The sequence below is a fragment of the Protopterus annectens genome, chromosome 5.part0 (genome assembly GCF_019279795.1).
Source record: "Protopterus annectens isolate FY-2018-M chromosome 5.part0, PAN1.0, whole genome shotgun sequence".
NCBI lineage: Eukaryota > Metazoa > Chordata > Ceratodontiformes > Protopteridae > Protopterus > Protopterus annectens.
The window spans coordinates 1,886,463,159-1,886,477,263 of record NC_056735.1 but is presented as its reverse complement, the minus strand read 5'-3'; the positions used below and the strand labels follow the sequence as shown (position 1 = coordinate 1,886,477,263).

At 39.4% G+C, this 14,105-nt stretch overlaps 1 long non-coding RNA gene across 1 annotated transcript in view; it reads left to right on the top strand.

Annotated features, from left to right (window-relative positions):
- Positions 1–14,105, top strand: part of LOC122801967 — a 1,870,547-nt gene that overhangs the window by 1,220,834 nt on the left and 635,608 nt on the right. The gene's annotated exons all lie outside the window — the stretch shown is intronic.

Genomic DNA, 14,105 nt, shown 5'->3' with positions numbered 1-14,105 from the left:
CTGGCAATGTGGTTGTAGCAAATTGAGAGTTTGTTAAGGACAGTCTTATTTAAATTCGAGAGTAGAGGGAATGCATACAGAAGGGTTGAAAGAAGGTGAGAGTGAGCTATGGCGATTTTAGCTGGAGAGGTTAGGAAGGCTTTTATTCTGTAAAGTGACCCTAGTTCTTTATTGATGGTTTTGATAGTTTGGTTAACATGTAGGTCGAATTTCAGATTATTATCTATGATGACACCTAATAGTTTTGTAGAGGGGTCAGGGGAGATTATTGTGCCATCATTTGAATTTATGGTAAAGGTGAAAGCAGTAGACCTACGTGTTGGTGAAAATAACAACATTTTAGTTTTTTTGGGATTTAGGATCAGACGACATTCAGAAAGCCAGTTTTCTATTGTATTAAAGGTGGTCTGTGTAGCTGACCATAACTCTATTGGAGATGTGGCCGAGAAAATCAGAGTAGAGTTTTGGGATGACAGTATAAAGGTCATTAATGAAGATGGAGAACAGCAAGGGCTCTAGTATAGAGCCTTGTGGTACTCCAAGGGTGTTAGGTAGAAGGTTAGAGAGTTTGTTCTGCCAGAGGACAGTCTGCTGTTGACCATTCAGGTAAGGTTGAAACCACTGAAGGGCTCTAGTATCTAGACAGAATGTTTGCAGGTTGTGGATTAAAAGTTGGTGATCAACCATATCGAATGCCTTGGAAAGATCCAAGAAGAGGGCTGAGGATATATAATTATTGTTGCGATTATGGTTTATGGTGTTGGTAAAGGCTAGGAGGGCTGAAGTAGTGCTGTGATGAGGACGGAAGCCATGCTGAGTGTCCGTCATAAGGTGATTCTGGATTAGGTGGTGCATGAGTTGTCTATGAATACATATTTCCATAATCTTTGCAAGTGGAGAGAGTATAGCTATTGGCCTATAATTTGAGAATTCGGTAGAGCTGCCTCCTTTGTGAAGTGGGATTACATAGGATATTTTCCAGATGGCGGGAATTTTAGCTTCTACTATGGTTCGATTGATTAGTATTGAGACGGGGTAAGCAATAGCATCAGCTGATTTTTGTAGGTACTCGGCAGGGAGTTGATCAGCAAAAAGTATAGTGGGTTTTAATTTTTTGATCAAGGTACGGATAAGTGAAGTGGCGACTGGTTGGAAGCTGAATGCGAGTAGGTTTCTAGGGGTGCTACTTTCAGGACCAGGGAAGCTAGGAGGTAGTTGGCTAGCTAGGGCTTGAACTGTCTCAGTAAAGAATCAGTTAAAACTGTCAGAAACATCTTCAGGGGTTTTATCAATAGTAGCAGCAGGGATTGGGGTTGAAGTTTGTCCAGGATGTAGTAGATTATTTAAACCTGCCCAAAACTTCTGAGGGTTATTTTGATTTACTGCCTGCAAATTACAGTAGTATTGTTTTTTGTCTTGTAAAATAGATATTTTAGTTTTGTTCCTGGATTGCCTGTATTTAATGTGATCTTGGGGGTCTTTAGAAGAATGCCATAAAGCCCATGTGTTGTTTCTAAGGGTAAATTTGAGTAGTTGAATTAAGGTAGACTCTTTTACAGTCATTCAGTGGTTAATATTCTGCTTATTAAAGTTAATGTTAACATATTGAAGAACTTTCTCTTTCCAAAGAATTTCACTGTTACAAAAAGCAAAGAAAGTGCTTGGAAATAAACATTCAGTGGAGGAAGGATAGACTTGGCCTACTAAGATGTACTTCTCGGGTATATAAAAACATGTAATGTAAATTAACGTAAATTTGTTATGGTGATATTCAGGAAGACTCTGCTGACATCAGCAGACATATACACCAATGTTACAAAGCTTTCTGTTTGTCTCATTCATCTTTTAAACAATAGTGTGTTCTAAGAGAGTAGAAGAAATGTTACAAACGTACACGTGCAAAACATTTAAAGGAATGAGGAGATGCTTTGTGAGGCTTATTGTTCAGCTTCCTCTACCTTGTGGGTGATCCCTTCTTCTGACCATATGATACATTTGGTCACCCGGAGGGTATGGCAGGAAAATGATTCCTCAGAGGCCATACCACAAAAGCCATATAAGATTTTTTGTCCTCCAAGCAATACACAGAACTGGCCCAAGGAACTATTGGCAGGCACTATGATCTTAGCAGCACCCACCAAATGAGAGCTATCAGTTGGGTTCTGGCACCTCTGCCTTGATAGTGTCAAACTATGCTACTCATATGAGTCACGCCCAAAGAGATTAGCAGAGCAAGCTTTAGATTCTGTAAGAATAAAGCCACCCAAGACAGAATCAGGAAAATAGTTTGACACTGTGATGTGGACTATGCTTAACATTGCCTCACATCGTCATGTGGCTGTTAGGTATTACTATAAGATGGCTTACTTGGCTCTACCTTTGTGACTTTGCTGACAATTTTAAGGTATCCTTCATTAACCCCACATATGATGGCACTGCCTTATTTGCTCACTTTGTGAAAGAAAAGCTAATGAGTTCTGAGCAGGAAGGTAATACTGTCTGTCACAGGTGTCAAATGTGAAACCCTTCAAAGTTCTTGTGACCAGAATCAGAAGGGGTCCAAATTCCTATGGTTCATGAAACCCCAGCATCAGCCATTTGACTCAACTTTACACCAAGATGGTCATGACAGAGACAGCCCCTTCAGTGAACACTGACCCAGAGGTTGTGAAGGTCGACAAAATCAAGGATTCTGGGGGATTCTTTTTGGGCAAGCAATACTGGCATTGCTAAAGGTGTTCCAATTTAAGTGCTCTGGAGGCAGTCAGGGTCCTTTTATCTCTTCACTCACTTGCATGGATGGCCATTATGCATGACACTTGAATAAGGGAGATAATATCCAGAAGCTATACTATAACTTTTTCCCACTCCCCAGTTCCTCATTCTCAACCACTTCCAGATGTTCCACCTCACCAGTTAAGAGTGGCCAAAAGAGAAACACTTTCTCCCTTAGGAAAAACAGCCATCTAAAATGTTCCACCATACCAGAGAAGGTCTTTTATCTATTGATGATTCTTTATAGTAGCAAAGAAAAACAAGGACCACAAGCCTCTTCTAGATCTCAGGAGGCCAAAAATTAAATGTAAAAATGGTCACTGTGCAAGTGATTTTGTCCTATCTAAAAGAAAATGATTGGATGTGTTCCATGGATCTCAAGGATGCCTGCCTCCATATCTAGATAGTAAAGTCATCCAGGAGATTTTGATTTTTCCAGCTAGGAGCCAGTCATTGTAAATTCAGAGCTCTGCTCTTCAGTCTTGTCCCCTGGGAGTTCACCAAGAGCATGTCAGTAGTCTCAACTCATTTGACAGTCAAAGGGATCCAAGTGATGTTCTTCACATGGATCACTGCTGCAGTAGTCTAAGCTATATCATTTATATCCACTAATGATATAACATAGCGCCAGCTTCCAAAGTTTCAGATTACCTTCCATGCACCCAAACTATTACTCAGCTCAAGGTGAGCTGACTGAAAGACAGGTTTGGGCACAAAGCCCTTCAGAGCTTTCCTGCTGTCAAAGACAGCACTCCTCTGTGGGCTTTCATGAATCAATGTTTTGCTAATGCTATTCCTTTGTTGAGGAGATAGGTGCCCTTTGGGGGAAAAAACTTCCACTTTACTTTTAAGACAGAAATTGTACTTTTTCTGTGAAGTATTATTGTAATTTTAAACCTGGGAAAAAGTGCTTTTAATGACTGTTATGTGATTTTTCATTTACTTGTAAATGGGAGCATCACTTTTTACTTTTGTGGTAAAAAGTTATCAAAATGTATTTTAAACTACTTTTTCTCAGGGAAGGTTTGTTTAATTTACTTTTGGGGATGGGGTAAGTGTTTGACTGGCATTTTACTGTGTTTTTACAATGAAAAAGTTACTTTTTTTACTACTACCTGTTTTACTGACTACTACTACCAGGTTTCCACAGGAATCAGGAATCTTTTTTTGGCTTAATCATGGAACAACCTCCTGTTTCCTTATTTCTTCTTTCTTCCAGCCACAGAAAGAAGAAAGTTACCGAACAGTCATTGCCGTCATAGCAAGCTGCTAAAGTGAGTCAGACATAGATGGGTGGCTCTACTGTAACCAAAGCTGATTCCTCGGACCATTCGTCATTTTCCCTGGCTTGAGTTGGTTTCATCCCTACAGCCACTATGGACTTGGGATTAGACATGTCCTCTGTGGCTGTTGGAGAACCCTTGTCAGGGAGGAGAAAGACATTCTTGTCAGTCCTTGGAGAAGGGTCAGAGAATGCCACTCTGCCTAGAAAGAAATATTGCCCATCCCTGTGGAGTTTTTTCCTGGCAATTATGAGTCTGTTTCATCAGAAATTCCTATCAACAAGAAACAAAACTTGCAATTATGTCTTCTCCTTTACTTTTCACTCTGGATAGGAGTGATTTATTGGGCATAGCTGAAGGTTTAGTTCAGGATCTTAACCCATCATATATGACTGTTTCTGGTAAAAGGAAAAAAGGATTCTTCATTTTCTGAAGGGATTTCAGAGACTGAAGCTCAAAATGAGTGTGAAGGGACAGATTATGTTTTATTTCCACAGATTTCTGATTCATATTCTGATGAGACTGTGGCTTTTACCATTCCCTTTGAAGGATTCTCTTTCACCGAAACTATTTCCAGAATGAATCAGTTTTTCCAGTGTTAAAATAGTATTTCTTTGTCCCTCAGAACGTATTATGAGTTGTGTCAACTAGAATTTACAGCACTGGTTCATATTCCTTCTGTTCTTTCTGCTTTGGAGGATGTTTTTGGAACAGCCTGTAACTTGCCTGACAGCTAGCATACTGCCCCCAACAAAGCAGATATACTGTGTATAGTTCCTCAAAATTTTGAGTTTTTACACACGTATGCCAAATCAGGCCCAGCAGGTATTCTTTAGTTAATCCAGCCGCTACTAAACATTTGGGTAATACTATTCCTTCTCCTTCTGACAAAAATGGGAAGGTTTTTTGATAGATTTGGGGAAAAAGTGTATTCTTGAGCAGCACATTTTTTGAGTTCTCAAACATCAAGTTCATATGTTGAATTTTATACTTGTCTCCAGTGAAAATATGAGGAATGTTGGTGTCTTTTTCCTCTTCTGAGGAGAAATCTGCTGCGTCTAACTTGGTTTCTTCTATGTTTTAAGTGGCTATTTATTGTCTGAAATTTGCATATAATTGTGATTGCCACTTCCACGGCTACTACCATTGAAACTGTTATGATAAGGTTTGTCTGGTTGTGTTTTCAGAACCTCCTAGAGGATGTCAGAAATCAAATTTTGCATTCTGCCTTGGACAGAGAGTTAGTTTTCGACCATCTACTTCAGAGGTCATTGTCAATTGAGATGAGAGAAGTATGCTGATTCATGGGTTCTCTCAGTTTGCCACCCTTCCTTCTCCAAGTTGGCCAATATGAAGCTCACCCTGCTCCCTTCTTTTAAAGGCAAATTAAACTGAGCCAGCAAGCTGCTGGTAACTAAATGTTTTAAAAGATATGGCAGGGAGTTTACAAAAACTAGGGGAACCTCCTAGAACAAGAATGCTCTAATAGGTCTGATTATTTACAAGGCTCCCCCCACAGTGGCAAGCCCTGCATCCATCTAGGTTACTTCCCCCTCACTTGCCATACTTAACTCTTCATTTCTTCCAGTCGTGGATCATCAGCTCCCTCAGAGGGTGGTAGGAGTAGAGTTTTAAATTTTCCTGATTCCAAGTTCTAAATGTTATTCCTTATTTACTTTTTGAGTTTTCCAATAACCTTAGATTTAAAAGATGCATATGAGCATGTTCCTAATGCATATCTCACATTAACAGTGTCTCTGCATTACCCTTTATTCTATCCACTGTTCTAAGGGTATTTTCAGTGTCTGTCCCCTGTGACAGCCTTTTGCAGACTGCAAAATATTCACATTTTCCTCAATTAGGTAATTTATAGATTCATAGATTTTTACTAGGCTAACGATGTGGGGGGCCTTTCTAAGCCTAGCCAAGTTTTACAGAAAGAGTAATAATATCCTGTATCCAAATTCGACATTGAGGGCCAGGCATTTATAAGCTTCCCCTCTGCATAAAGGATGTGGTTGCCAGGCTTGGTGAAATTTCCTGTTCCCCATCCACTGGACTAGGTTGCACTTACACTGGGTAATAGACAAACTCAGCATTACATGGAGGGGCACTCTTTAGGACACATATCTGTTTCTCCAGCATGTTTTGTTTAAGGCACACAAAAAATTCAGGTCCCTAGATCTTGTATTTCTGCTATTCTTTGACTTACGAATATGTAGGAAATTCATAAGTGTGGGGTTTGCTGATGCCTTGTAAGTCAGACATAGATTACCCCTAAGAAATCTATAGGAGACTGAATAGAGGAAAAAGGCTTGAAGGCACTCTCCATAAGCAAGTAATTGCCTTGTTTTCATTTTGAAAGGAACTTCTGAGGTTACTGTAGGTGCTGCATATGCCTGGTCATATACGTACTAAAGGGAGCATTGTACTCTATGATCGGTTTGATAAGGGTGGAGTACAGAGTGATAATGATCTCTTTGGACCTAGAAGTTATGTCCTTAGTTATAAGTTGTGCAACATAAATGGATTTCCTCACCACTATGGCCACATGGTGGTTGAAGGCAAGCCTACTATTTACATGCGTATCCCGATCCCTGACCATTGAGTCGACTCTTAGAGTTGTATTATCAACATGGTAATTAGCTGGGATGGTTGACTTTCCAAAGGTACAATTATGTATTTGTTAACATTGAGTTTAAGATCATGGCTTTGGCACCATTTGTTAGTCAGAGATAGGCCTTCTTGATGAATGATACTGTTGCTTGGGAGTCAATGATAACCCCCACCGTGCAACAATCTTCAAAGTTAGTCAGACATAAACCTTCATCATTTGCTTCCATTTCAGAGAAATAGATGCCAAAAAGTAGCAGGCCCAGTACCGAGCCCTGGGGGACTCCATTAGTGACTGGCATGTTGGTTGAGGTGGCCTCATCTATTTTGTTCTTATCAGTGAGCCAGTTAGCTATCCAGTGGGTGATAAAAGGGTTTGTACCTAAATTAGTGAGCTTGTCCATAATGCTTGAGTAGGGTGTTATATCAAAAGCCTTGGCCAGGTTGAGATAAGCTGTGTGCCCAGTTTTAACTCTATCCAGTGCTTTGGTGACCCTCTCAAAAAAGTTCACTAGATTTAATAGGCATGACCTTCCTTTAACAAAGCCGAACTGTGATGGTTTGCAGGTTACCTATGTCCTCATTTATCATATCCATGATGATTATTTCCATGGCCTTACATATGATGCTGGTAAGACTTATGGGCCTGCAGTTACCTAGATCAGTGGTTGGACCTCCTTTGTGCAGAGGAAATGACTGTAGCCATCTTCCATTGCTGGGTACAAAACCTGGATGAAGACTCCAGTTGAAAAGTGATTCAAGTGGACCAGAGAGGTCATGTTTCATGCTATTTATTAAGCATTCTGAGATATTGCTGGGGCCCATTGATGCAGCGTCTTTGGCCTTGGAAAGTGCATTGATGACCTGTTCCATAGTAATATTTGGGGGGGATTGTGGTATGCATCATTTCCTTTGGACTGTCAGGGGGGAGTTGAGCTGAACCTGTCAGCCAAAAGGTTCTCAATGACTTCTGGTTCAGTGGGAGTGATGCCATTTACAATAAGTTCTGTGCATTGTTGTGTATTTCCCCTGAGGTTACAGACATAGCTGTAGAAAGCTTTGTGGTTGTCCTATGCTTGAGAAGCTATTTTGACTTCAAATTTAGCCTTTGAAGTATTAATTAAGCCTCTTAGCTACCTGTTAGATTGGTCAGGGAACCTTTAGTATGTATGGCTTTGTTCCTCCTACACTTGGCCAAGATTTTTTTCTTTTGTTGCATAACTGATTGATATTGTGATTCCACCAGGATGACTTTTCTTTTGAGTTTGTGTTATTCTTAATATGAGTAGGCACAACTCACTCTATACAGCTATCAATATGGCTGTACATAGATTTTATAAATAACTTAGCATATGCTATGGTGTTTACTAGGTTTGGGGGGGCTTGGAATTTAGCTAAGGTGTCACTTAGTAGAGAGAGGTTAGCCTTGGAATAGTTTCTAAAGGTTTTTGGTTTCACTGGATCCCTGGATTTATTTTTTATTTCAAATAATACTGACTTTTGATCAGATCTGATGAACAAAGACATTACATTGAGTGAGAAAAATTAGCCCCTCATGTTCATGAGTACAAGGTCAGGGATGTTTGTGCCCCCTGGTAGGAGAATGGGGCAACTGTTCAAGGATTTTATTATTAACAAAGTGGAATCACTGGGCTTAATCATTAGAGGTGGTGTAGGATTTCCAATCTATAGAGGGATAGTTGAAATCCCCTGGGAATATTGTAATAGGTTGAATGGTTATGGACTCTAGTACACTGAGATAGGTAATATGGGTTTCCTGGGACATGGAGTGTGATCTATAGGTTGCAAGGATATGGTATGAGACCCTGTTTATGGTGAGTTCCACATGTATGACTTCCAGTGGTTCCCTCCTATGCAGTAGCTGGTCTAAAGGTGCGAAAGGCACTACAACCTTGCATTGCTGAGGTACTCTCCACAACTTTAAACGATATCTACATTACTACAGAAATATCTACAGTATCCGGGGAGAAAAAGGTCTGCAGGGAGTAGAGTTGCTCGTTAAGACTTCTAGTATTGAGCAGTGCCACCTTCAGATATTCCTTCATAGGTTCAGTTAAGTTGGTAAGTTTATCAGTTTGGCATTGCCTAAAAAAGGCACCATGGGATTGGAAAAGGTCTTTACCAATATCTAAGAGCCTAGAGGGGATAAGTACCAATGATCCCTGGCAAAGCAGGGTGGTCTGTCAACCAGGTCTTCCCAGGCCATCAAATATTATACATCCTTGAAATGACACCAGAAGCTAAGCCAGTTGTTAAAAATCAATCATTTCTCTTGGTAACATGTTATCATCCTTGGAGAAGGTAGTATGCTGCTCAGTGCTGGGCTCATACCTGCCTGAGGAGTCTGTTTACTGATCAAATGGAATGTTCATCGAATGCCCATTCATTGTACAGAGACCATCGAAAACTGCCATTCCTCAAAAGGTCAAATGGTTGTTCATTGAACTATCATAGTTGACCAACATAAGGAGAACAGAATGGAATACATACTTATTGGTAACGTCTGCAGACATGATTAATAATAGAGTATGTGTTTTAATGTACTCACCTTATGTAAATTATATCAAAAACATTATTAGAAGTCATTGGAATACTTTAGTAGTTGATGAAGAAATTAGGAAAATTATAGGAGAAAGTCCAAGTTTCATTAATAAAACAGGTATGAATATAAAGAGACAGTTAGAACAGATGGCCAAATGTACAGAGGTACACAACATACGTAAAACAACAAAGAAATGTGGGTCTTGTAAACAATGTTATGTGATACTAGAAAAGGAAGGATATAGGCTGAATGATGTGAATAGGACATATGTTAAATTTAGAGCGGGTAATTGTAACAGTAAGAATATCATTTATATGGCAAAGTACATGTTATGCCCCTCATTTTACATAGGAAAGACCGAAAGGCATTTTAGGAAGCGAATACATGACCACCTATATAAAATTAGGGTCAAAGATATGAACAGTGCATTGTTCCGTCACATCAACAGATGTGGGGAAACACACGTATTCAAGTTTGCCATCATTAACCAAGTCAACATTTCACCTCGGGGGAGCAACCATAAAGCACTTTTAGGGAAAAGAGAGAGTGTGTGGCAAATGTTGATAGATGCCACTAGAGCACCAGGAATTAACGAATCTGTTACCATCAAACCCTTTTTGCAATTATTGTAAATAGGATGGTTCTTTCTCTATTTATAGGTTCCTTCACTGTTTAAAGGTTCTTTATTTAATGTTTTCTTCATCCAAAATTTTAATTATTTTCAATCAACGCAAAATGCTCATCATATAAGGTATTTAAATAATATTTATCATACATCATATCTTATTTCATTGCACATTATTTTAATTTATTTTTAACGTATTTTAATATAATTTTATTGAATACATTGTAACATGTTTTTTTAAAAAACGATGTCAGTCAGGAAGGAGAGTTTCATAAAATTGATACACTATCTTTAAATGTTGGTGCTTTGGCGCCAAAAAGTTTTTAAATAAAGCAATGGTATGATGCTGGAGTGTTTTGAAGAATTCTGCATAGGCAGATGAAAGCGCTTAACCTAATTGTTTTTTGAGTTATGAAGTGTAGTTTTTAAGACAAATAAACATTTTGTTTGCCTTGTTCGAGTCGTGTTCACTTACTAAACTATACAACATTACTTAAACGGTTGGCTTCCATCTAGTGGACTACATTTACTTATTGGTAAGTAGAGATAAGGAAACCTGCCCTTCCCCTTCTGTAGTGTGATGTTGGAGTTGGTATATATAATTAGTGGGGGGTTCCCCCCCATAAAAGGAGGATTTGGTGAACACCCAGCCCTCCTTATGTGAAGGGCTGTGTGCCCCACACCCCTCGCTAATTATATATACCATCTCAGAGATCGCACTAGAATGGTGAAAGGGCAGGTTTCCTTATCCCTGCTTATTGGTAAGTACGTATTCCATTCTGTTTCCTTTAGGTTGGACAACTATGATTGTTTGATGAACTTCTGTACAATCATTTGGTCTTTTGAGGAACAGAACATTCAATGGTCTATGTATGATGAACAGGCTTTTGATGAACGTTCTGTTCATTCGATAAACATTGACCCCTGCCTGAGACACATAATCAGCAAGGTCGATCATGTCTCGCTTCATATAGTTACGTCTCAGATCATTAACACCCACATGGATTATGACAGAGTCATAGTGTACCTGTAGTTCAATGACCTGAGTGCCTGTGTGACTTGACAGAGCCTAACTCTGGAAAGGCAGCTAACCGTGACTCACTGTCCTTACTCAGTCTGGTGAGGGGGGACATTGGTGTGCCTCACTATAGAATCATCAATTATCAGGAAATTTGGCTGTGCATTTGTTTAAGGGCTTAGCAGTGGAGGCACCGGATACAGTTTTACTATGTGTAGCTGTGGGTCTTGTTTTAATGGAGTGCTTAAGTGATGGCCGAGGACCCTTTCTTTGACTGTTCTCTGCAGGAGGCCTTACTGTTTTGAGAAACTTACCTGAAGTGCCTCAGCATAAGTAATTTTATGTGTAGCATCTTTACCCTGTGCATTAGGCATGGTGTAAGTGTTACTGACAACCTCTGTAGTACTGGTTTTGGTTGTATGAGTGAACTTTGCCTCCAGTGTTAAAGTGAATTTATACCTCTTGCATACTTTATCTGTTTTATTAATAAGTGGGTTGTCAGTGTGCATGAGGCAATTGTTACAATGCCTCAGAATACCCATCTCTACCAGACTTTCTTTGCAGAATATCTTTCAAAATGTCAGGAATCTTTCACTTGGGTAAGGGATCCCCTACACAGGCTGGGATTCCAGGAGAATATACAGATATCTTGTCTGACAAATGTCTCCTGAACATCTCAGTTCATAGAGATTTTCTCCAACAGGAAAAAGTAGATCTGTACCAAGATCTATGTCTTTACTGTCTGAGCTAGGGAATTCCTGAGGACTTTGGGTCTCATGTCATTTATGTTTTTCATTATACCTCTTACTAGGCTTGACATGAAAACAGTCCATTGGTGTCTGTCATCTGTATGATCCCAACATCTACATCATCTGTGTTTTCAGCTTTCACTTTTTTGAGTTTGTCAATAGGGAGACTTTTTTGCTGGAGGCACCATATGTTTCAAAAGCCAGGTCTCATATTCTCTGTCCCAGCTCCAGCACAGTCAGTCACTACAGACATCTCAGACTTTGCTTGGAGAACAGTGTCTGTGTGGAATAAAGTCCAAGGTCTTTGGAATGGAAAGCATAGATCAAATACATAAAAATAAAAGAGGTATTGGCACTTATAAATGTTCTCAACTCTGTCATTCTTTTTTGGTCTCTGGGACCATTACAAGTATTTACAGACAACGCTATAGTGATATGGTGCATGAATAAGCAAGGGGAACAAATGTTTACCCTCTACGCAGACTAGCCATGGTAGCCTGGAATATAACTTTTTGACATATTCTTACTCTACAGGCATCTTACTTACCATCCGAGCAAAACTGAGTGGATGACAAGTTGAGCAGGACAAGGACAGACCCTTACTAATGGAATTTGTACCGAGTGATTCCAAGATTTGATCCTACTGTGGGGAACACCTTAAATACATATTTTTGCTCCATGTTTAACTATCAGATGGTGAACTTCTGATCCAGGTCCCTTCCTTGAAGTCCTGGGAGACAGTTACTTTTTCTTTTCCTTGGATATGAATTTTTATATATGTTTTTCCAACCTTTCCAATATTATCCAGGGTCATTCTGAAGATTCAGGACTTTCCAGCGTTTATTGTAGTGACTTCCTTCTGACTGCATCATTTCTCCTGTTTGCATGATGGACAAAGACTCTTTATTATCTCAGAGTGTAGTTCACATCCTTTGTGTGCCACAGAAGGAGTCCAATCATAAAATGCACAATAGAAAATTAAGATGTTTTTCTATATGAGCAGCCAATCAATGCATTCTGCTTCCATTCTGTCAAACCTTCAATTTCTGCTTAAGGACATGCCAGTGTTTGGGCTACATGGAAACACTGATATGTCCTTAAGGGATCATTTGCATATATCTCATGGGCCACCATTACAGGAGATTTAAGATATTGCACAGTAAAGACTCTAGTTTGGCTAAGTTTTCCTGGCAGTTTTTACTGAAACGTTTGTCTGTGTAACATTCTTACCCTTTGCTTGAATCCTTCAATTTATATCAGTTATTTTCGGCTGGTTCAAGTTACTCCACAATCAAAGTACAGCTATTTTCAGTTTCTTTCTTCCACAGAGGCTTTGACTGCCATGCCATTGCCTCTCACAAATTATGCAAGGCATTTTGAAAGGAACCCTTTTCATCTGCCTTCCACTAAAGTACCTGGATCCACCTTGGGACATACATTTTGTCTTAGAAACATAAAAACGTAAAAAAAAAAAAGAAAAAAACTAAAAAAAAAACTTTGAACCAGCATCTAAAGCACAGCTAAAGTTTCTGTCTTGGAAAACTCTATTCTTTGTAGCAATCACATCCACAATAAGAATCTCAGAATTGGAGGCCTTTTCTTCCGGTCCTCCATACTTTATCTTCTATAAATAAAGAGGATTTGTGTGAAGCAATCCCTCTTATATTTCCCAGAGTGCCTTGGAAGACAACCTAAACCAAGCTATATATTTGCATGTTTTCTTTCTAAACCATTCTAGGAAAGGGAAATACATTGTGCACACCCCAGATGCTCATAGACAGCCCAGATTCTATCTCCTCAGGATAAAATCATTCAGGAAAGATAAGCAAATGTTTGTTTCCTTCACTCCTAAAAAGCCAGGATGAAAGTTGCCCAAGGTAACGTTATCCAGATGGCTGTTTGTATTTCATTTGCATATACATCACAGAAAAAAATCCTTACCAGCTAAACCTACAGTTTATTCTAAAAGCTGTTTCAACATCCTGTTTCAAGAATTCTACAGCAGAGGAAATCTGTCCTCTGACAACTTGGTCTGTGTTGCATACATTTGCCAAACACTGAAAACTGGATATAATTTAGTGATGTAAAGCTTCCTTCTGAGTTGTGGTTCTTAAGGGTATCCTGTCATGATGTCATCCAGGATTTCAGGTAGCGTGGGATTCTGACCTGCTATTCAGGTTAGATGGACCAGGTGAATAGGTTATGGAAGTTATGTACTTACCATAATGCTGGATCCATTTCATCCTGGTCCATCCAATACGACATCCCTCCTATTGTTCCCATTCCAAACTGAGACTTTTCCTGAGGTCTGGAGCCTGACGCTCATCTGCCTATCACTGCTATATATCTCTAATAATTCAAAGCCATATGTCATTAGTCAGAAAACTCAATCTGAGGAGATTAAGTGTACAAAGGGATAATGGGAGGGAGAAATCTTAAAGGAAATTGAGATTGGAAAGACTAGCAGGACTGAATCAGA